General features: G+C 44.4%; 1 long non-coding RNA gene across 1 annotated transcript; it reads right to left on the bottom strand.

Annotated features, from left to right (window-relative positions):
- Positions 1 to 947: 947 nt before the first annotated feature.
- LOC138806752 (uncharacterized) lies at positions 948 to 6,365 on the bottom strand. Its single transcript, XR_011365972.1, has 3 exons — positions 6,338 to 6,365; positions 1,634 to 1,808; positions 948 to 1,017 (listed from the first exon to the last, which is right to left on the bottom strand). It is a non-coding gene; the product is annotated as an uncharacterized lncRNA (long non-coding RNA).
- Positions 6,366 to 23,428: the final 17,063 nt, after the last annotated feature.

Genomic DNA, 23,428 nt, shown 5'->3' with positions numbered 1-23,428 from the left:
TAGTCTTAAATCCTCTGTAACAAAGTGACTCTGGGAATACTAATGCTCTAGGGGACAGCTTGAGCCAGGGAAAGGTTCAAATCATGAACCTGTGCCTAATGCCTCTACCTTTCTATTCCTGACCAAAAATAGGATAGCTTCTTATAAATAGACTTTCTCTGAAGGACATGAGAGGGTGCTCACTTGTGACAATCCTCTCTCAGCATCTTCTCAGTCAAAGGTCTCTAGGGAACCTTCCTGACCAGTAGGTGACCCCACGTGTGACCATTGTTCTACTTGGCACCTAAGAAGGCTCAGAACTCAGAACATCCCAAACCAATTGCCACTTGATGTCTGTTCCAAGAATTCACTGTTCTTTGGTCATCCCTGATGAGCAGTTAAAACTAATTAACAGAGGCCTTGTGTCCTACTGAACTGATGCTTGGAGGATGGTGACAACTTTCTGGTGATTACTGAGCTGAGTGAAAGAACAGGTAAGGGACAAGGGCAGCTGAGGACAGGCATCTTCCTTCTCAGGTCCTCCTCACCAGCCAGGAGCTCAGTAAGTCTCACCTTCACTAGCTGCCTCAGGACAAGAGAGCAGAAGTTGATCTCCCTTGTAGATACACATTCACTCTCACAGTCCATAACTCGCACAAACTAATGCTACTTTCCCTCCATCACCCCGTGTCCACTCCACTATCCTGATAACCCAGTTCCTTGTCATCACTACACCATTATCTGCCTAACAGGGACTAAGTTATCAGTACTCTCTCAGTCACTATACCCTGAAAACCCATCCCAAACTTCTGGATTACTATGTCTAAGGACATCTACATGAAGAAGAAGATATACAACCTATGTTTCATGGAATTTTATTAATATATTCACCTTTTCCTTGTGTTTGTGCTGATACTTAGCCTTCAATTCATGATGCTTTAGTGTCCTTTAGCTTTTATGCTCAAGCTTGGCACTCTACTCCTTAACCCACATCTCAAATTCTGACATTGTTCTATTCAGTATCACGAGTCCCCTCACCTGTTGGAGGGAGAGTACTTGTGTTCCCTGTTATCTTTTCTCTTCCAAGATGTTTACAAACCCTACATTGGAAAAACTACAATATTTAGAATTTAAAATATTTTAAAAATTAGTTTCATAACTTAATTGAATATTTTAATGAAATTTTGTAACATTTACAAATGTATTCATTACCTTATGGATATAAATGTAACCCCTCTGTACATCATTGTGGCAATTAAATTAAAAAAATAAAACTATTGCTCTCTCTGCCTTTTTCTAGCTCTCTCTCTCTCTTGCTCTTGCTCTTTTCTAGCTCTCTCTGCTCTAGCGCTTTCCTCTCTCTTTCCCAGCCACGTGGAGTGCCAACCTTGCCTGGTCCCATCAGGTCTACTGAATAAACCTACCTCTTACCTGAATACCACGTGAGTGCTGCTGTTCTTACCCCTCTTTCTGCTCTTTTCTAGCTCTTTCCTCTCTCTCTCATCTCTTTCCCAGCCACGTGGAGTGCAAAAAAAATAAAAAAAAGATTTAAAAAAAATAAAACTATTACAGAATGTAAAAAATGAGGAATATAGATTAAGATAGAGCAGTCCCATGGATAAAAGCAGCATTCAGAACCTCAGTATGTACATACCTCTACAGTGGCTTCTCAGATTTCCCATCTCTTAGGACTTTTACAGGAAATAGAATGTCCCAACTACTCACAAATGTGACACGTGGCTCTGATTGACAGTTGAAATAGAAGGCAAGACATGCCTCATTTCATCACTGTGGTGACAGGTCATCATGGAATGTTTCACACTGAATACCTGCCGGCAGACAGTTTATCATGGATAGTTTTATGTGGAAAAAATAAATCCCAGAACCACATGTTATACTAATACATGCTTATAAAAGTTTTTTAAATGGCCAAAAGTGAGCAGCTTTTGAAATGCACTCTCATTGATTTTGAAAATTTCAGTGTGAATTAAGCATAAAGTTGACATGCAAAAAAGTAAAATAAAATACAACCTGTTTACTTGATTTGAAATATCAACCTTACCAATTTCTACTTTGAAATATCAACCTTACCAATTTCTACTTTTCTTGAGTTTCATATAGTTCTAAAATAAAGTTTGCAATTCTTTCAAAGACAGACATATATATATATATATATATATATATATATACTATGTAAATGTATATATATTGCTTTGTAGTAAGAAATAAGATTACATTTCATTCATTTGAAATATTAAATCAGTGCTATGTATAAATGAGTACAATCTCATCCAGTCACTTGAGTCCACCCAGACTCCTCTATAACACCTGTCAATTTATCAGATCTTTTACACAATCATTGACTCTCCTGAGGAAGCTCATCTCAGGAGGAGCCATGGTGGAACAGGACACAAGACCCATATCAGGCCCTTGAAAACAGGCACACAAATGAGGAAACTCATTTATTGTGTAATCAATTCTCAAAGAAGGGATAAATTTAAGTTTAATTTTTTTGGAATTGAAAAACAATGAAGTGAAGTGCTTTGTTAAGAAAAAGACTAGAAAGAAAGGAATTTAGTTGATTCAAAGAGTAAATCACATTTCACCTCACAGTGAATAGTTTCTCTGATACATTAGCACCGTGAGCAAGTATTCCTGGTTCACCAACACAGCTTGTTCCTCCCTTACAACCTGCAGTGTGTCTGAAATCCAGGCAGTAGAAAACTGTTTGTCATTCTAAAGTATTCAAGGTAGTTTGGGGACTTATTAATTGGCCAGGCACCCATGGCTCCCACGTGTACTCCTCTATTCAGGAGGCTGAGATCTGAGGCTCTTCAAAGTCAACCAAGGTAGGGAAGACATTGAGGTTATTATCTCTAACTCATCCCCAAAGAACCTGAAGTGATGTGGCTCAAGTGCTAGAGTTAGTCTTGAGCATAAAAGCTCAGAGTCAGCACCTAGCCCTACATGTAAATTAAAGCATCTAAAGCTGCTGGGCACAGGTGGATCATGCCTGTAAACCTGAGATTTGAGGTTTGAGTTTTGAGGTTAGTCTGGGAACAAAAGTCCAGGATACTCATCTCCAATTAATCACCAAAAAATTCAGAAGTAGAAGTAGAAATGTGGCTCAAGAGGTAGAGCACTGGCCTTAACATGAGCTCAGGGACAGTGTTCATGACCTGACTTCAAGCTCTGTGACTAGGAGACATGGAGCGGGCATGGATAGAGAGAGGAAAAATATTTTAAAATGAAAAATATAATTTTGAAAATAGAAAAAAAACTGAAAGAATTATTTCATAAGATACAAGGAAAAATGAAGAATTTCTTTTAAGGAGAAAAGAACAAAGCGAAAAAGGTCAAAGTAAAACCAAGCTGATCTTACCAAAACTTTACCCCAACCACCACTGCCATCAACAACAAAAACCTTTAGTTTTTCTTTCTGCCAGGGCGGTCATTTGTCTAGAACTGAAAATTCACAGTCTATGTTAAGATGCATCTTCATGCTCTGATCCCTTGGGCTGTGCAGCCTTGGGGAAATGTGTGTTATTGACTTTTCTTATTTCCTTTGTGTTATGTGCCTAGTCATGGTGATGGGGGCGTGACCACAGGCAGTGGTAATCACTCGTGAGTCTCTTTCTCACAGGAGAGGAGGTGCAGAATTCAAGATCTTCACCAGCAGCAATTGATGCTGGTTTCTCATTCTTTCTTTCTTTCTCTCTCTCTCTTCTTTCTCTCTCTGTTGCTTGCAAATAAAGTTGGGTTTTCTCGATTTTAAGAACAGAGTTACATAATGCTTATACTATTACTTCTAGAATTCAGATTTTTTATTTTAATTTTATTGTCAAAGTGATATATAGAGAGGTTACAGTTACATAAGGGAATACATTTACAGGTTATTATAGACTATAGTATTCATAGATTCATAGGTTTATAAAATACACAGATTTACACCACATACATTTCTAAACAAAGGGAATAGGGATTTGTCTACACACTCTAAGTAAAATTAGAATTCAAGCTTAAAAGCTGAAGTCATTTAGCTAGTTTTAAAGTGAGAAGACAAACACTTCTAAGCTATTCTCATTCATCCGAAGTGTTCTAAGGATGTCCTCTCTTTAGAGGACAGCATTTCTAGGCAACCACAGACAGTTTGACCTCAATTATTTCCTTATGATAATGATTGTTCCTGTTTTGTCTTTGAAAGACTTTCACGTTGTTTTCCCTAAGAAAATCAGTTTTAAGTGTATTCAGGCAGTACAATTTGTGACTAGAGCCATCTTCTAATAGGGTTATTAGTGTTCAGAGACTCAGGCTCATTTCTCTTGCATGACCCTGTTCTTCCAAACCCCCTGGGGCTGGGGTTGTTCTGCTGTCTCCAGATGGGTGTGTGAGAAGCTTCGTATGTCAGTGATAGGGCTTCTGGCTCTGAATGGCTTTGACGTCTTTCAAGGCTCTTCTCTGCCTTCCCTGTAACTGTTCTGTTCCCTGGTTCGCAGACAGCAGCACCATCTGTGAAGAGCAGGGACTACTATCCTGCTAACCACTTCCCTCTTGCCCCATTTTCTTTTCGAGATAGAGTCTCTGCTATCATTCTTAGGCTACTCAGAGGGAAAGGCATTTTCCTCTGATGTTTTATCTCTGTTCCCAAGGCAAGAGCCGCAGTCTTTGCTAGGTATGCTGGGAACACACTAGTATGAACTTTCTGTGCAGCCTCCTCTGGCAGCTCTTCCATACCAGACCCCATATCTTCTAAGCTTCATTCCAGGCTCACTGCAGCACTGTCTCTTGCTAACCCTGCAGACTCTGTTCTCATCCTGGGGCTCTGCAGAGGGCAGGGCTTTTGCTTTACAGCTGTCTCTTCATAGCTCGTCAGGAGGGAGAAGCAGTTGAGGGCAGCCACTGAAGTATGGTGTGAGATACTGGGAATGGAGCTCCTCTGCAGGAAGCAGAGGGGAATGGCAGGGAGGCGGCACTGCGTCTAGCTGCACATTGGCAGAAGAGACTGAAATGGTCATGTTAAACTTGATCTCTTTACAAGAAAAGTGGGAAGGTTTGTGACATTTGGGTATGGTTGAACACAGCAGGTGCACTGATTTAGTTTCACAGGGCTGGCACTATCTTGTTTTAAACCATCTTTTATCAGAAAGTAAGTGGCCATCACTTCATCAAATGTTCTCTGTAGTACCAATGTGTAGGTCTGAAGTTTGTTGGATCCCATGAAACACATTCTGGTGACAATTGTCTGACCTAACTTGTTGGACAGTGGCTCACCTGGACACAGACAGCCTTCCTCAACTCTATCAAACCATTACCTGGTGTGTATCTGGCCTCTGCTGTGGGTTTACAGTTAGCATCTGTGAAAGGATGTTATGTCCTTTTGCAGTCAGGTGATATGGTACATCATACCTGCCCTGTATAATTGGTATACATAGCTGGATGGAAGTGGTCCCTTTAAATGGGAATTTTCTTGTAATCATAAAAACCAAGCTGGTGCCCAGGCCCCAGAGATCCACCTTGAAACCTGTTTCAGGTTTCAGGGGCATGGAATATGTAGGCACCACACATTTCTGTGAGCAACTGCCCTGGGGCAATCCTCGGGCTTAACCCAAAGTCATTAGTATTGCCATTTTCATCCAGTAGGATGTTGTCAGGCTTTAGGTCAAGGTGCGCCATCCTATTCAGATGAAAGTACTGCACAGGAGTTACTATCTGCTTTAGAAACTTAGATTCATTCTCAAATAGGTGGCATGATGCTCTGATCCACTTTTGCAGGTTTCCCTTGGTGGCCATTTCTATTACCAGGTAGACATGTTTCTCTCCCTGGATCACTTGGAACACCCTAATCATGTGGGGGTGATTCAGAGCCTTAACAATATCCACTTCATTTTCTACCAGCATACGGTAGTCTTCTCTCTCCAGTATTTTTACTGCTACCTCACTGTCTGTGAAGCAGATAGGCCTTCACTTCCCCATAGCTGCCATAGACAATGTACATGCTGTACATGGTATTGACTGGCAAAGATCTCATCTTCCCTGGAGGAGAATGTAGTGTATCCATTGTCATTTGACTCCATTTTCTTTATGGGATGGCAGGGAATCAACCCTAACTAAACTTAGCTCCTTAAATATGATGCATAGTAAATCTTAACTATACTTAGCTAAGTAAATACAGTAGGTAGCAAATCATAATTAAAATTAGCAAAATCAATGTGTTGGGTATCAAATCTTAATGAAACAGCTAAATCAATTCAGTGGTAGTATATCTTAACTGAAATTAGCACAATCTAAACTACAGAATAACAGAAATCCCCAAACCCACACAACACAAAACCTCCCTCCCAGCTAAAAAACTATCAACCTAGCTCTGACTTAGTCCAGTAGTCATCAAAGGAGATCTCAGCACTGCACAGAAACTACCTACCTTCTGGAACCACTGCAGAGACCTCACAATGGCATGTGAGATCAGTGAGGAAATGGACCAATCCAGCTGGACCCAGTGACATCAGGGAAGAATGGGCCAATTACAGCCGGGGTCTAGCTCTTAGACCTTGAGGACTGTTGTCAATGACTTCAGGTAGGTCAAGGTGGATGACTATGTTCATCACCATGGCAATGTTTTGGGACAGTGGCCAAGCACCTCTCTCCTTCTTCAGGGCCATGGGATCCTAGGATCTGCTACTGCACAGACACTAACCCCAGGCTCCCAGTGCAAAGACCTCAGTTTTCTTGTGGGTAGGTCCTAGGACTTGGTCCAACAATGTGTGAATCCATGGTCCACCACAATGAAGTCCTAGGCACACCAGAGCTTATCAAAGAGACTACCAGAGTGATATCCAGATTAAAAATTAAACCCTGATTCTTTATGTTTGATGCCATACGATTTTATTTTTAAAAAACTCAAAATCTCTGGCACACCACTTGAAGAAATGATTTATTAAAAGTAAAAGGCTGTAAGAATATACAAGATGAAACCACAAAGCAAACAAACTCTCAGAATAAGAGAAACTTCAAACCTATAACTGAGGTACAGGAGGTATTGGTAAGAAAGGATACATTGTAATAAATATGGCCAGGAAGGATTCAACCAGGCATGGGAAAGGGAAAGTCAGGAGGTGAAGCCAGGTGCAGGCTGCATTTCTCTACCTCCTGTGGATTTCCATCATTTACATGTACATTTCTCTTCTTTTATGCAGGATTCCCTACACTGGGACCACTGGGTCACTGGGTCTTTATTCTCTCCCACTTCACTTGGTGGTGGAAATATCCACTTCCACTAGGAGTTACTGGCAGATAATACCATCTATGAGAAAAATAATTTATCATATGATTCTTGCTTTGCAATCAAGAGGCAGTGGGTTGATATTTTCAAATTAATGAAAGGCAAGGTCTAGGGGAGTGGGTTCCAGTGGTAGATCCTCTGCCTAGTGAGAGGGATCTAGTTTGAAACTAGAGATTCTACATTTGAAACATAGAACTTCTCTTTTAAAAATATGTAACTAGCCAGGGGTCAATGGCTCACGCCTATAATGCTAGCTACTCAGGAGGCTGAGATCTGAAGATCATGATTCAAAGCCAGCCCATGCAAGAAAGTCCATGAGGCTCCTATCTTCAATAAACCACCAGAAAACTGGAAGTGACACTGTGGCTCAAGTGGTAGAGCACTAACCTTGAGCTGAAGAGCTCAGGGACAGCGTCCAGGCCCCAGACTTCAAGCCCCACAACCAACAACAACAACAATATGTAACTAGTTATTGTTTATAGCTGGATTTTTTTTTTGGGGGGGGGGGTCCGGTCATGGGGCCTGAACTCTGGGACTTGGCGCTGTCTCTCAGCTCTTCAGCTCAAGGCTAGTACTCTACCACTTGAGCCACAGCGCCACTTCCGGCTTCTTTTCTTTTTGCTTATGTGGTGCTGAGGAATGGAATCCAGGGCCTCATGCATGCAAGGCAAGCGCTCTACCACTGAGCCATTTCCCAGCCCCCATAGCTGTTGTTTTATAACAATAAAGTCTTATTTAGATTTACCAGCATGTCCACTTCATTGCTTTTATTTCAATTTTTGTGTGTTTGAGAGGGCTACTAAGATTGAATTTTTTACCTTTTTGCTCTTATTTGGCTTTTTCTTTTGGGAAAGATTCAGGGCGGGGAGAGGGCTTGTCCCGGTACTTGAACTCAGGGCATACATGCCATGCCTAAGTTTATTTTTTCCCTCAAGGCCTGTCCTCTATCACTTGAGCCACAGCTCTACTCTGGCTTTTTGTTTTGTTTTGTTTTGGTGGTTAATTGGAGATAATCTTCAAAATTTAGAATCATGAGTAGTTAAGATGACAGGCCCCCAGCTATTGGTACTCAGCTCAGCTCTCATTTTTTGAGGAAAGTTTTTCTCTTTTTATTTTTTAATTTTATTTTTTGTCAGGTGTGGTATTGAATTCAGGGTCTGGACACTGTCCCTGAGCCTCTTTGTGGTCAAAGCTAGTGCTCTACCACTTGGTTTTTGAGTGGTTAATTGGAAATAAGAGTTTCATGGGGACTTTTCTGACCAGCCTGGCCTTGAACTGCAATCCTCAGATATCAGCCTCCTGAGAAACTAGGATTACATGCATGAGCTACTAGTGTCCAGGTTTTCTTCTTTTGGAAAGGTTGGATGATAGTCTTACTTTTAGCACTTTAACTTTGTTGCTCTTGCTGTCTGCTGTCCTCCTACGTTTCTGATGAGAAATTGGTCATAATCTCATTGAGGATCTCTTGTGTATGATGAGTTGTGTGTATTACTCTGGAGGTTCTCTGTCTTCAACAATTTAATTACAATGTGACAGTGTGGATTTCTGAGTTTATCCTACTTGAAGTTTGGTTATTTTATTTTTTATTTTATTTTATTTTATTTTATTGTGAAAACACTGTACAGAGGGGTTACAATTACATGTGCAAGATAATGAGTACATTTTTTACAAGCATTGTAGCCTCCTCCTTTGTTTCTCCTTCCCATCCCTTCCCATCCTCCCTCCGACCCCCCCCCACTGAATTCTCCTTAACCCCCCCCCCACCAAAGTTGTAAAGTTTGTTTTTTGACACAACGACTTGTACATCTCATTGTTGCAGTGGGTCCACCTGTATTCCTGTTTTAACGATTTGTTTTTTCCCTTCCCCTCCACAAATTATACCAACATCATATACAGTGAAAGCAGGGGTTATACCATGGGGAACGGTTGAAGTTTGTTGAGTTGCTAAATTCTGGTATATGTAGGTACATGCTTTAAATAAAAATTGGGAAATTCATTATGACTTCAAGGACTTTAATAATGCATATATTTGTGTCTGGTTCATTACTTTTATGTCTATTGTGTTTATTAGTTGTAGACACTATAGATGTAACAATGAGAAAAAAGAAAAGCTTTATTTTTGAAGGTTAACACGTTAGTGTGAGTGGGGGTTAGAGAATGTGTATACATACACATACACATTCCTGCTTCAAACAAGCTCTCTAGAGGAGTTTGAGAACCACTAGCTAAGGTGGAGCCCCTCAGGCTATGGTGGGGAATTTGACTTTTATTCTGAAACAGAAGTTCTTAAAGGTTGGGGTTGGAAAGTGACTTAATTTGGTTTAAGAAACATAAAAACTGGGTGCCAGTTGCTCATGCCTATAATTCCATCTACTCATGCAATTGAGGTTAAAGGATTGTGGTTTGAAACTGGTCCAAGCAGGAAAGCCCATGAGACTGTTTTGTCAGTCATGGGGCTTCCCAAACACCAGGAAGTGGAGCTGGGGTTCAAATGGTAGAGCACCAACTTTGAGTTAAAAAAAAGCTCAAGGATCTGGGTGATGGTGGTGGCTCGTGCCTGTAATCCTAGCTACTAAGAAGGCTGAGATCTGAGGATTGGGATTCAAAGCCAACCAGAGTAGGGTAGTCAGTGAGAGTTTTATCTCCAGTTAATCACCACAAACCCTGAAGTGAAGTTGTGGTTCTAAATAGTAGAACACTAACTAGCTTTGAACAGAAAAGCTTAAGGACAGTGCCTAGGCCCTGAGTTAAAGTCACAATTGACAAGACAAAAAGAAACACAAACAAAAACACAAGGACAGCACCAAGCCCTAGGATCAGCATTACAAAAACAAATCATTTTCAACATTCCAACAAGTGACTAGGAAGTTAAATAATTTTCCCAATGTCTTTCTGCCAGTGAGGAGCAAAGCTAGGATTAGTTGGATGCCAGTGGTGGTGATTGATGTCTGCAATCCTAGGTTACTCAAGAGGCTGAGAGCTGAGAAATAACATTCAATGCCAGCTCTGACAGGAAAGTCTGAGATTTTTTTTTTTGGGGGGTCCGGTTGTGGGGTCTGAACTCTGGGCCTGGGCGCTGTCCCTCAGCTCTTCAGCTCAAGGCTAGCGCTCTACCACTTGAGCTACAGCGCCACTTCCGGCTTTTTTTGCTTATGTGGTGCTGAGGAATCGAACCCAGGGCCTCATGCATGCAAGGCAAGCACTCTACCACTGGGCCACCTTCCCAGCCCCCTGAGATTTTTTTTATTTCAAATGATCAACTAAAAAGCTGGAAGTAGAGCTGTGGCTCAAGTGGTAGATCACTAGGCATGAGGACGAAACACTCAAGAATAGGCCAGACCCTGAGTTAAAGCCCCAGGAATGGAAACATAAACTATGAAACCAGAACCAGACAAGAGTGCCTGTAATTCTGTGGCTGGCCAGGAGAGGATGCTGTAGAGTCATGGATTGGGCCAGGAGGCCCACCGCTGCTCTTCCTCCCCATGGGCTGATCTAGAGTCCTGAGTGGCAAACAACAGGCTACAGCTCAGTGACCAAGCAAGCCCAGCTGGCTTGGTCACCTGCTCAAAATCAAGCCTGGCAGTTCCTGGACAAATCCAGTGAACATTTGGAATAGAAATCACCCCCAAGCTAAAGCATTTCAACATGTTTCCACCAGCTTTGGTGGACACCAGCTCCTGGAGAGAGTTGGAGAGGAAAGTAAGAACTTGTCCTGGCTCAGGTAGACACTATCCAGAATCTGAATTGCAGTGGAAGAGTGACTCTGATTTGGAGGCTAGAAAGGAAATCCCCAAGCATTCCAGAAGGGAAAGGCAATGCCCCAGCTTGATTGGTTCATGACATGTGTCTGGATGTTCTGGTGCCACTCCCTCCACTTCTCTACTTTCCAGTGTGTGATTGGTGGAGAGAGGGTGCATACACACATTGTCTTTCATGTTCACACCAATCCTGGGGCTTGAACTCAGAATCTGGGTGGTGTCTCATCTATTTTGTTCAAGGCTAGTGCTCTACCACTTGAGGCACAGCACCACTTCTGGTTGTCTGGTGGTTAATTAGAAGTAACAGTCTGAAAGACTTTCCTGCCCTGGATGGCTTTGAACCATGATTCTCAGATCTCAGCCTCCTGAGTAGCTAGGATGACAGGCCTAAGCCACCAGCTCCTGGTATACTTACAGCTTCTGGCTAAGCAGATCTCTCTGTTACCAGCCTGGAAATCATACCATTACAATCATCCTCACTTGGAAGAGAAACAAATGGGGGCTAGGGGCTGGGAAGGTGGCTCAGTGGTAGAGTGCTTGCCTTGCATGCATGAGGCCCTGGGTTCCATTCCTCAGCACATACCCAGAAAAAGCTGGAAGTGGGTGCCATGACTCAAGTGGTAGAGTGTTAGCCTTGAGCTGAAGAGCTCAGAACAGTGCCCAGGCCCAGAGTTCAAGCTCCATGACCAGCAAAAAATAAAAAATAAAAAATAAAAAAAGAAATGGGGGCTAATGGTTTCTGGTGATGAGATGGGAAATTGGAGACTGAGTTTGTGAATCAGCAGTTTGTTAAACAATATTAAAACAAGCCACACACTGGTGGTTTTTTGCCTAAGCAAAAAAGCCTGTGCGACTCTTATCTCCAATTAACCTTACAAAAAAGCCAGAAATAGAAGTTTGTCTCAAGTAGTTGAACACCAGACTTGAGCAGAAAACTAAGCAACAGAGTAAGCCCTAGTACCAAAACACACACACACACACACACACACACACACACACACACACACACACACACACACACACACACACACACACAATCAATTATCAATCAATACAATGTGTTTAAAACATGCTGGCCCATAAACCAGCACCTCTAGAATGATAGATCTATTCTTTCACAATCTGTGGCTCAAGGCTTTGGCCTCATTAGCTTGAGGTTCCATGATGAATGGCATTACCATTGAAGGTATCTAAAAAGCCAAGGCAAGGACACATAGTAGAAAAGGTTTTTGTATCCCCACCAGAAAGGTTGAAGGCCTGCACTTGTTACCATTCTTCTGGTTGACTTTTCCAGTTACTAACAACAAGATAGAAAATTGGGGACAGAGTCCATGAATAATCAGTCTGTTAAAATAAATAAATAAAAAGGGACCTGGATGATGGTGGCTTATGCTTGCAATCCTAGATACTCAGGAGACTGAGATCTAAGGATCATGATTTGCAACTAGTCTGGGCAAGAATGTTTGTGAGCTTCTACTACTACTACTACTACTACTACTACTACTACTACTACTACTACTACATTTTTGCCAGGCTTGGGCCTTAAATTCTGAGCCTGGGCACTGTCCCTAAGATCCTTTTGCTCAAAGCTAGCACTCTATCACTTGAGCCATTGTGCCACTCTGGCTCTTTCTGTGATTAATTGGAGATAAGAGTCTCATGGACTTCCATACCCTGGCTGCCTTTAAACCATGATCCTCAGATCTCAGCTTTCTGAGTAGCTAGGGTTACAAGTATGAGCCACCAGCCCTGGGTGTTTGTGAGACTCTTCTCTCCAATTAACCACCAAAAAAGCTGGAAGTGGAGCTGTGGTTCAAGTAATAGAGTGCTATACTTGAGCAAAAAAACCTCAGGAATAGTGCCCAGACCCTGAGTTCAAGGCTGAGGAACAGAGCGAGAGAGAGAGAAAGAGAGAGAGAGACAGAGACAGAGACAGAGACAGAGACGAGACAGAGAGACAGAGAGAAAGAGACACAGAGAGAGACAGAGAGAGAGACAGACAGAGAAAGGCAGAGACAGAGAGAAAGAAAGACAGAGAGACAGAGAGGTAGCAAGGTGACTATGGAAGGAGAAACTCACCATTCATCAGATACATATCAAATGCAAATGGTTCACAATGTAGTCTAGGAGCAGACAAGGCATCTATCAAAGTCTCAACTGATTATCTATTTGGGGAAGCCCAGTGGAAATCTAGTATATAAACAACTATATGAAGCACCCATAGCAAGATAAACAGTGCAGGTGAGAGTGCTTGTGAGTTGAGTGATGGTGAGTCACAGCTGTAATTCTAACTACTCAGGAGACTGACATCTGAGGATCATGGTTCAAAGTCAGCTTGGGCAAAGTCTGCGAATTTCTTATCTCCCAGTAACTAGCAATAAGTCATAAGTGAGAACTCAAGTGGTAGAATGCCAGCCTTGAGATACAAAAACTAAGCAACAGTACCCAAATCCTGAGATCAAACCCATTCAAATCCCAGAATCCACACACAAAGAAGGTCTCTGTAAAGAAGTGGCATTGAAGCCAACACCTGTAGGATGAGAGGGAGCCAGCTTCAGGGGCAATATGGAAATGATCAGGCAGAGGCAATAGCTAGGGTGAAAGCCTTAGGGCTGGAATGAACTCAAGACAAGGTGGAAAGGGTGTGTGGCTGGTTCCAAATGAGAAAGAGAATAAGGCTATGGCATGAGCAAGGTGGGGGGCTATCCAGGCCCTGGCTATAATCTTAGCTACTCAGGAGGTTGATATCTAAGGTTCATGTTTCAAAGCCAGCCCAGGCAAGAAAGTCCATGAAACTCTCCAGTAAACAACTCAGAAATAGCTGGAAGTGGTGCTTTGGCTCAAGTGATGGAGTGCTAGCCTTGACTCAAGGTCAGGTCCCAGGTCCTAAGGGCAAGCCCCAGTCCTCAGACTTTAGCTTCCTGAGTAGTTAGGATTATAGGTGTGAGCCATCAGGGCCAGGGAACACCTTATTATATATTCTCATTTAATGCCCATGACTGTCCCATAGGAGGGCTCAGACTTGAAAGCAGCAGTTCTGGTTCAGTTTTAGTTCATGGTCAACTCTGTTTTCCCCCTGGAAGTAGACTTTTCTCTGGGAGGAGGATAAAGCTCAAGAAGCCCCTCCCCCTGCTTGGTGCATCCTATATTGCAAAAGTGATAAAAGAGGTCCCAGATTAAAGGTGTTATTAGGGCAGATTCCCTATTGTGGGAAGACTTGGCTGGTGTGCATCTTTGATCAAAAAGTGACTCTGGCCAGGCACCAGTGGCTCACACCTGTAATCCTATTCAGGAGACTCAGGTCTGAGAATCACAGTTCAAAACCAGCCTGGGCAGGAAAGTCCATGAGATACTTATCTCCAATTAACCACCAGAAAAACCGAAGTGGTACTGTGGCTGAAGTGGTAGATTACTTCCTGAGAGCTGAGGAACAGTGCCCAGGACCAGAGTTCAAGCCCTAAAAGAGACAAAAAACAGTGAATCTGGGAAGATAAAAACAAAACAAAACAAACCTCAAATCCAGATTCCTTCAAAATCATCTAGGTAGCAAGAAGAGGAGATGGGAAAGGGAGAGATTCTAAATACTTTCCTTTCTGATTGCTATACTTTGCTCAAGCAGTAATTACTGGATACAGTAGTTACAATGTGCCTAGCCTGGGAAGGTCCTCAGTTTACCTTCCCATGGTGGAGAGGTTTTTGAGCTAAAATCTTAAGGTCTCAGCTTTACATGGGCTGCTTAGCTCAGGGATGTAAGTTGGTCATACCATATAGGCCTCACAGGCTTTAAGGATTCTCATGTATAGTTAATGTAAAGGAAAGCCACAGGTGGTCCCCAAAGTTCATCTGAGTTTCTTAAGAAAGGATGACTCTGGCTACTCTGTTACATCAGTCTGCTCAATATGAGACATATAATTTTATTGACTGCGTTATTCACTATAGTGAAAATGTAGAAACAACTCAAATGTCCACTGATGGATAAACAAAATGTGGTAAATCCATCCAAGGGAATATGATTGAATCTTAGAAAGGAATGACATTCTGAGCCACGCAATAACATGAATGAATCTATAAAATATAGCAAGTAAATTAGATATAAAAAACTATATGTTTCCACATCCATGAGGTATCAAAAAATAGGCAAATTTGCTGGGTAACCATGGCTCACATTTATAATACTAGCTACTCAGAAGGCTGAGAACTAAGGATGGAGGCTTGAAGTCAGATTAGTGCCTGAGACTCCAATTTGTAAGAAATAAAAGGTACGTGAGAACAGCCAATATGAGTTCAACGCTTTATTGGGGGGCAGACCTGCCGGGCTGCTCCAAGGAAAAATGGAGGCAGCAGCCATGGACAGGTACAGGCTGAATTTAAACAAAATTTTAGTGGTAGTCTCATGGGTCATATGGGCAATCACAGGTCACATTGTATAAGACTATGGGAATTTGTGGGTAGGGTCAGTTCTGAGAAGAGGTGTTATGAGGGTGCTACATGGACTAGCTACTGAGCCTCCTGAGTAGCTAAGATTAGAGGCATGATCCACCACTGCCCAGTTTGATTAACTCTTGCATGTCATCCCCAGAAATGCAGACTCAGCCAAGGTGACCCAAGCCTTCAAAGTTTTGTTACAGGTGTTAAGACCAAGCTGTGATGTCAGAAAAACTGACCCCTGCCACGCCGACCCCAGTAGAGTCTGCTTAGCATGGGAAACCATCTATCAGACCATGAGAGGGGCTTCGAGACCTATCTCTGAGTTTTGGGACTTCACTGAAGTCTACCTCAGAGAATGGGGCTTTACAGAAACCTATCTCCAAGTTTTGGGACTTCACCGAAGTCTACCTTGGAGAATAGGGCTTCTAAGAGGCCTACTCCTGGGAAAAGGCTGGCAAAAACCCCTGGAAAAGATGTGTTTCTGCCTATCTTTTCCTCATAAGAGTGCCTATTAATCTTTTACTGTTTCTACTGTTCATTGTACTTACTCATTGTCAACGTTCCCTTATTCAAAGCTCTTTCTTAAGAGTGTTGATGACTCCAATATCTGATGAGTGTCTTAAAAATATGACTAACTCACCAGAGTTAAGTGCTACCCTGAAACCCCTCTTATGAAGGCTAGTAGACAAATATAAGTAAATATAAAAGTATTGGAGGTTTCACAAAGTCACTCCAGCAGAAGGAATTGTAAGAAATTTACAAGAAGCTGTAGGCACGGCTAGAACGGAAGGAATGTATGGCAGTTGCTGAGATAACTACTTAGGAGAAAGAACTTCCTGGTACTCTCATTTACTAAGAGACTTGCTAGATCTAGGCCTCCGTAACCTTATAATTAAGGCCTCTATAGAAATAAGGTAATGGTGAGATGGTGACAAACATCGAAACCCATTATATTTCTTAGAGATAAGCCGGAAACAAGTGCCTTTCAGGCGACCAGCTGGTGACCACCTAAGAATGAAGCCCTGCAGCAAGATTGTGTAAACTTTTGCCCTTTCAGGCGACCAGCTGGTGACCATCCAAGAACGAAGCCTTGCAGCAAGATTGTGTAACCTTTTGCCCCTTTTTCTTATGAAGACTTCTGTTATAAAAGTTTGTTATCCTCTGCATTAAATCGCACTCAACACTCAGCACTCAGCATCCACTCCTAATGTGTGTGAGTTGTCTGCTTGCCATCTCCCCGTCCTATTCCAGGTTCCTCCCCTAGGTATCCTCCGTCGTCCAGACAGAACCCGGTCCGCGGCAGACCCCTTACTGTTTGGCCTGGAGCTAGAAGAAATGGGAGGTGAGAGTCATCAGGATGCCTGTCTAGGGCTGGGGTTGGTAAGTCACCAGAATCAGTAGTTGGGCTGGAGAGGCAGAGAATCAAGAGGGCACTGTGGAGTATGCCAGAGAGGAGGGTGTTGGAAGAAACAGTTAAGGAATGAGTACTGGAGCAAGAAGCCCAGATTCTCTGTGGTCCAGCCTTTCTTCAGAGCCCTTACCACAGTGATGCACACATTTCACTGTCTTGGGTAACTGCATATTTGTTTAATGTTTCAGTTCCCAACCCCCATTTCAACTCCCAGGGTTTTGAACTGCCTCCACATCTTCCTGGAGCCTGGCACAGGGTCTGGCACACATGGGTGCTGGCCGACGGCTTGCCAAATAGGGCTGAATGGAGACAAACCCTGAATCTGAGGTTTTGGGAAGGGCTCAGCCTGTGCTGAGTGTCCAGTGGATATGTGTGGGACTAGACCTGCGTGAGGAAGGAGCCTGTAGACAGGCTTGGGTTACCTCCCCAACACTAGGCATGGCAGACAGGTGTCACAGGCTGGTGGGCGCTGACTGCAGTCTGGATTACATATGGGAGTGAACACACCCAACATCTAGTATCTTCTGCACGAAGAAACCTAGGACCTGTGGGCAGACTTGCACAGGGATTACTGTGTGGGCCTCATTTCACCACACAGGACACTGAAAGAATCCATTCTGGCCATGCCAGGGAACCATGCAGGGGCAGGCACATACAGGACAAGGACTGTTGTAAAGAGATTGATTAGTGGGACCATGTTGCCCACGGGCTAGGGAGCAATACGGTGTCTACTCCTATATAGGTGATAGTTCATAACTCTGGGGCTAGTGGTAGAGGAGGTTCTCTGCAGGCGCAGGTAGATCTGGGCAGAGTGGGAGTGGCCAGCTATTCTGGTGGGAACTCTAGGGCTGGAAGGAGCTCAGCTCTGGGTGGAGCTGGAGGGCTATGGGCTGCCCCAGGAAAAGCAGTGGGAGCGGCTGAGGATCTGAGGAGGGAAGAATGCCAAAAGACACTGCGATCCCTGGGTCAAATGAGATCTGGTAGTCCTCAGGGCCCTGCCAAGATGAGTGGGGAGTCCCAGACAACAGGGGCTGGGAATGGCAGGGATCTATCACTATCTGCAAAGCCCAAGGACTCCCTCCCAGCAGCAGCAGCAGGAGGCCAGGATCGGATTCTGAAGCGCACTCAACCATGCCCAAACAGAGGCCTCTCACCAGCGTGTAGCCCGCAAGATTTCAGGGCCCAACAAGAACTCAAATCTGCTTTCTCCCCGCCTGGTGGGCAGGGATGTGGAGGAGCGGGATACACTATTGCGGCGATGGAGGGGGTATCTCTGAGGTCGGACTCTCAGGTGGCACCCGGACAGACTGAAACATTCCAAAAGGAGGCGGAGGTCAACAAATATAGGCGTTTTCTAGCAATTGTAGAATACAGAATCGTGGATCTGATGGCTCCTCAGGGCCCAACATTGTTATTGGCAGCTGCAACCCCCCCCCCCATGGCAGTGAGTCAATGGTATCTTCTGGCTTACATCCTGGGGAGAGGCGGAAATGCTAGGGAATTGGGGCCTGGATGGTGCTGCGGCTGCCTGAGTTTGGTGAGTTGCGGCTTCCGCGACCCGGGGTCTTGTGGTGGGTGTGGAGCAGGGCTTCGGGGCCAGCGGGGCCGCCGGGGTCGGCGGAGTCAGATGGGGCACGGCGATGGTGACTGGCTCTGAACTGGCAGAAGCAGTAGGGGCTTCTGCAGACGGGCGCCTTGGTACTGGCGGCCCTGGTCTTTCTACCCAACCTGGGGCTGTGGGCTCTGGACCACCAGCAACAGGCCGATGGCACCTCGTGGCCCGGGAGGTGGGATGGGGGGGCGGGGAGACAGGAGCTGTGCTGGTCCCCATAGCCGGTCAGGTGAGTGCTTTGGTGCTGTGCGGCCTTCTCCCCTACCCAACACCACTCTGCAGCTCCTTTTCCCTCCTCTTCTGGTCGATGTCCTCAGAGGCAGCACCAGAAAAGTCGGTGCTTCTTCCTGTTTTTTTGGTTTGTTTGTTTCCCGGATGGAGTAAATTGAGGCTCTGAGGACAGAGATTTGACCACTCAGTAGTCAGAATTAGAACCCAGGGTCCTTGGTGCCCCATTCTGGGACTCTTATTTCAAATTTCCATACTTTACAATCTGGCCTCCTTTCTGCTGCCCTGTCCTGTCCCCTGACCTCGTCCAGTGTTCTCTTTCTTTTTTATTTTATTTTTTTTGGGGGGGTTCGGTCGTGGGGCCTGAACTCTGGGCCTGGGCGCTGTCCCTTAGCTCTTCAGCTCAAGGCTAGTGCTCTACCACTTGAGCCACAGCGCCACTTCCGGCTTTTTTCTTTTTGCTTATGTGGTGCTGGGGAATCGAACCCAGGGCCTCAGGCATGCAAGGTAAGCGCTCTACCACTGAGCCACCTTCCCAGCCCCCAGTGTTCTCTTTCTGGGGAGTACTCTTTCCACATATGCCTGTATCCCATATGCCTTCTGTAGGACTGGTTCCCTCATCATCTTTGCTCCCCTCCCTCATCCCCACCTGCTGATCCTGTTGTTTCTACTCAGGTCAGTCCCTTTCCCATTTTCCCATTTGCACAGAGACCCCTGGGCCTCCCTGCTTCTCTTTCCTTAGCCAGCTTTCCCCATCCTCTTTCTTTCTCAGATCCTGTGGATTCCTTGGGGAGTGAATGCAAAGATCCTCTTAGAACTTCAAGTCCCTTGGATTGGGGTGAAAGGTGAGTTTCTGGTTCTTGAAGAACTTGCCGCCTTTGACTCACAAGAAGTATAGAGGTATCCTAGTAGAAGGATCCCCCAAAATATCCCAGAATGCAGTTCCCTGAGGAAACATACATTCCACTCTCCTCTGAACTGATGGGACTTGGTATTTTTTGCATTCAAAACTGTGATCATATTTGTTTCTGCCTCTTTGAAACTTACATGTGTACATGCACTTGGACTAAATTAGCTTTTTTTTTTCTTTGTGTGTGTGTGGGGGGGGGGGGTCTTGAACTCAGGGCCAGGGCGCTGTCTTTTAGTTTTTTAATGGCCAGTGCTCTACTACCTGATCCACAGCTCCACTTCTGGCTTTTTGGAGGTTCATTCGAGATAGGAGTCTCTTACAGACTTTCCTGCCTGAGCTGGCTTAGAATCAGGATTCTCAGACCTCAGCCTTCTAAGTAGCTAAGATTACATATGTGAACCACTGGCACCTGGCTTTGATCAGCATTTTTCTGCTTAGTCACATGCTTCAACTCTCTCATCTGAGCAAGTCTATGCAGGCTTGAATTGCTTCATATAGTAGGACATTTCAGATTTACTTAGGGGATTTTTCCTGGTTCCATGGGAAGTGGGTAATTCATGTAGCAGGGTCAGACTTGACTGATGGTTGGCTGAAACATGGTAGACTTATACCTTTCTGTTCTTTTCATGGTTAGGCACAATCATATGATTACAACATGTCAGTGTGTAGTCTGAGTTCATTTCCCTTTGCCTGTGATCTTAGGGAAGTGTGTCAGAGCAGAGACTCTGCTCAGTGACTTCTGTCCCTCATAAGAAGAACAGAAGCTCCTACTGACTCACCCTGAACTCATATTGTGAGTAGAAAAAATGCCAGGCTGTTTGTCAGTGCAGCATTACTTGGCTGGTCTTGACTCCTCTTGGTGCTTTGAAGGCAGAGTCTCCCACTGATTGTACTTTAGGGGTCTCAGAGGAGGTCACATGAAATAGGTACTGAAGAATCTCACCAGCTCTCCTTCATTAAAACCTTATTGCAGCCATAAGCCAGTGGCTCACATGTGTAATCCTAGCCACTCAGGAGGCTAGCAATCTGATGGTTGTGGTTCAGTGCCAGCTCAGGGTCGGAAAGCCTGTGACACTTTTATCTCCAATTAAACACCAGAAAAGCTGGAAGTGCACCAGTGGCCCAAGTGGTAGAATGCCAACCTTGAGCAAAAAAGCTCAGGGACAGCCCTAGGACTGGCACACACACACACACACACTTTATTGTTAGCTCATCTAATGCTCCCAACAACCATATAAGTCAGATATCCTCATTTCCATATTACAGAGGAGAAAAATTTCTGGTGAGTCAATGGCATCGGACAACTAATCTCTGCCCCTGTCCCAGTACCTTTCCTACGAGCAACACATGTGACCCAAGAGAAAAACAGGCTAGAGAAATTCTGTGTCCTGTGTGTGTGTGTGTGCTTTATGTGCGTGTGCAAGCATGTGCACACATGCACCACTATTAGGCCTTGAACTTTGACTCTGGATGCTGTCCCTGAGCTTTTATTCTCAAGCTTGGCACACTGCCACTGTAGCCACAGCCTCACTTCTTGCTCTTTAATTCTTCATTGGATATAAGAGTCTTACAGACCTTTTTGCCCAAGCTGGCTTTGTACCAAGGTTCTCAGAACTCAGCCTCCTAAGTAGCCAGGATTATAGATGTGAACCATTGGCATCAGGCATAGATTCTTTTTTTTTTTAATTGTGAAAATACTGTACAGAGGGGTTACAATTACATGGGCAAGATATTGAGTACATTTCTTATCAAGCATTGTAGCCTCCTCCTTTGTTTCCCCTTCTCATCCCTTCCCATCCTCCCCCCCCCCCGCCCCCTCACCCAATCCTCCTCCCTCCCCCCGCTCAATCCTCCTCCCCCCTCTTCCCCCAAAGTTGTAAAGTTCGTTTTCGACATAACGGCTTGTACATCTCATTGTTGAGTCTTCTAGATAAATCTGCTTAAGTGAGCTTAGTTCCCCCAGTGTGAATGGTTTTAATAATGTTTGATCCTAGGCCAGTTGAGACATGTATGTCCTTTTCACAGTGCCTGGCTGGTGTTTCAGTATAGCACTAACTACTCTGCCTGCAATTATAGTTCTTGAAAAGGACAACTAAGCCAGGTGCTGGTGGTTCACACTTGTAATCCTAGCTAGTCAGGAGGCTGAGATCTGAGAGTTGCGGTTCAAAGCTAGCCTAGGCAAGAAACACTGTGAGGCTCCAATCTTCAATTAACTACCAAAAATCTGGAAGTGGAGCTGTGGCTCAAGTGGTAGGATTTCAGCCTTGAACAAAACAGCTCAGGAACAGTGCCCAGACCCTGAGTTCAAGAAAACAGAAAGAGTTGGGGGGGGGGGGGATGGAGGGAGGGAGGGGACAAAGATCTGGGCATCAGTGACTCATACCTGTAACCCTAGCCAGAAAACCAGAATTGGAACTGTGTCTCAGTGATAGAAAGCTACTCTTGAGAGAAAAAGTTCAATGACAGCACCTAGGCCCTGAGTTTAAGCCCGAAGACTGACAATAAAAGAGAGGAAGGAAGGGGGAAAGGGAAGAAGAGACAGAGGGAGGGATAGGAAGGAAAGAACTATTTCCAAGAGCTGAGTGAAATAGAAGCTGCTAGGTATCTGAGAACCTACAGAGAGCCAGGAGCCAAACTTGAGTTTTTTAACCATTTGTCTGGCTGGTGCTGAATGCCAGATTCTCCCTATAGAGCCCCTGCTGTACTTTAGTTCAGGCCTACTGAATCCTCCTTGGGCTGGGCCCTGGGAAGGAAGTGCTAGCCTTTGCTTCTCTTGTGAAGACTAAGAAACTAAGGACATCAAGGACCTCTGCTGACGAGAAGAGGCAGAGATGGGTGTCCACTCCCTGGAGTCCGAGCCTTTCTGTGACATTCCTAAAATCTTCCAATCTGATCTTTCTCCTATCCCATGTTCTTGTGGTAGCCAGGAAAAATGTAAAAACAAACAAACAAAAATACCTACAACATCAGCACCCCAGGAAAAGGAAGGGCTGGTCTCTCCAGCCCAGTTGGCAGCCCTGGGCCAGCCAGAAAAGACTGTCAGCACCACGATTAATAGACTAAACAGCTTGTGGAGAAGCCTCCTCCTTCTTTCTCTTTCTCCCTCTCCTTCTCTCTCTCTCTTCTTATTGTCTAGGGGAACCTTCAAAGACCATAGTCTAGATTGAGCTGCTATCTCCCCATTGTCCCCAGCAGCATTTAGCCACTTTCCTCAAACATACAGCCAGAGCACTAGTGGTTAAAGTTAATTCTGGCAGCAAGTCAGCCTATAAGGATGGGACATCTATCATGGCCAGGGGCCTCTGGTGACCTCAAAGGGGGCCAGTGAGGTGGGACAGGGAAGAGGTGGCAGTGTGACTTCTCTCATCTACCTTGCACCTTAGAAGGCTTCTCAGATCAAGGCCAGCCCAAGTAATGACAAATAAATACTGATAACTAATAACTGCCGTATTTGAGAGAGGGATATTTCATTTGTTTTATCTTTATCCTATCTAATATCCATAGCCACCCCCACAAAGTATTTATTATTATTATTCTGCTTTTTTAAAATCCTCATTTCACTTATCAAGAAATAGGAGTCAGGAAGTGGCGCTGTAGCTCAAGTGGTAGAGTGCTAGCGTTGAGCTGAAGAGCTGAGGGACAGCGCCCAGGCCCAGAGTTCAAGCCCCACCACCGACAAAAAAAAAAAAAGAAATAGGAGTCAGAGAGAGTAAGCCACTTGATTAGAGCCACACAGCTAAAAATGAAATTAATATGACCAATAAGAATACTATCTGAGCCAGGTGCTGGTAGTTGATGCTTGTAATCTTAGCAACTCTGGAGG

The sequence above is a fragment of the Dipodomys merriami genome, unplaced genomic scaffold (genome assembly GCF_024711535.1).
Source record: "Dipodomys merriami isolate MVZ:Mamm:240054 unplaced genomic scaffold, mDipMer1.0.p SCAF_407, whole genome shotgun sequence".
Lineage (NCBI taxonomy): Eukaryota > Metazoa > Chordata > Mammalia > Rodentia > Heteromyidae > Dipodomys > Dipodomys merriami.
Note: the sequence above shows the minus strand (reverse complement) of the source record. Positions and strands in the feature narration are given on the sequence as shown.